Here is a 1,179-nt window from a genome sequence, read left to right on the forward strand (position 1 = left end):
CAATTTTCTGACTTTACTCAAATTTGGAAATTTCAGTTTACTAATATTAAATTAATTTGCAGAATTCCTGCAAAAATAAAACCAAGAATCCAAGGAAAAAATTTCGACAACCATCATAAAATATTCCTATTGAAATTTATAACAAGATAAAAATTTTCCTAATAAAGAAAAGGAAAAAAATTTTTTTTGGACAAAAGCAAAAAAGAGGAAAGAAAAATGAAAAACTTATTCTCCAATCTTTTCCTTGATAATGGTGCTGTGTGATTTCCGGAACGTTGGTGATTATTTTTTACACAAGTTTCTTTTTTATTGTGAGTTGTTAAGAATAAAAATAAAAAAGACGAAAGAAATAATAAAAAAGGGAAGAAAGCAGATTGGGTTTGTTGCCTTTTTATTTTTCTTTAATCTTTTTTTTTGTCCAGAAAAATAATTTTTTTTTTTATGCAAATTTTAATCTTTTTTTAAATTGCAATAGAAACATTTTATGGTGGTTGTTCAAATTTAGTTGGTAAATTGTTGTTTTTATTTTTAGTAATTCTGCACATTAATTTGATTATTAAACGTTAAATAGGATTTTAAATTTGACTTTAATCTAATTTAAATGTTTTAATTGCAATATTAAATTGACTGTAATTTAGGGTGACCAGATGGCTGGATCAGATAATCAGGACATTATCCCACTTCTCACCCCCTTCAACTGAAAAGATAAATTTTCAACCAATAAGAATTATTTTGTACTAAAAAGATGAATTTTTGATGAAGTACAAGAATTTTCTAAAAAATAGTTAAATTTTTAACCAAAGAAATTAGTTTTTTAGTAAAACGAGGAATTTTTAACGATGAATTTGCAACAAAATAGATCAGTTTTTAAATAAATAAATTAATTTTTATTCAAAAAGATTCATTTTTCACGAAGAAGATAAATACTATCACAAAAAACATTTTTGAACAAAATAGTGAAATATTTAACACAAGAAATTAATTTTAAATTAAAATTATGAATCTTCAACAATAGGAGTAAATTTTCAACCCAGAAGATTTATTTTTATCAAAAAGATGAATAAAAAAACGATAATTTTTTAACCCAATATGGAATAGATATATTAAAAAAAATAATTATGTTATAATTATAAAAACATTCTTTCTAAAAAACAGTTCAATTTTTCTATTAAAAAAATA

The sequence above is a fragment of the Belonocnema kinseyi genome, chromosome 9, assembly GCF_010883055.1.
Source record: "Belonocnema kinseyi isolate 2016_QV_RU_SX_M_011 chromosome 9, B_treatae_v1, whole genome shotgun sequence".
NCBI classification, from domain to species: Eukaryota; Metazoa; Arthropoda; class Insecta; order Hymenoptera; family Cynipidae; genus Belonocnema; species Belonocnema kinseyi.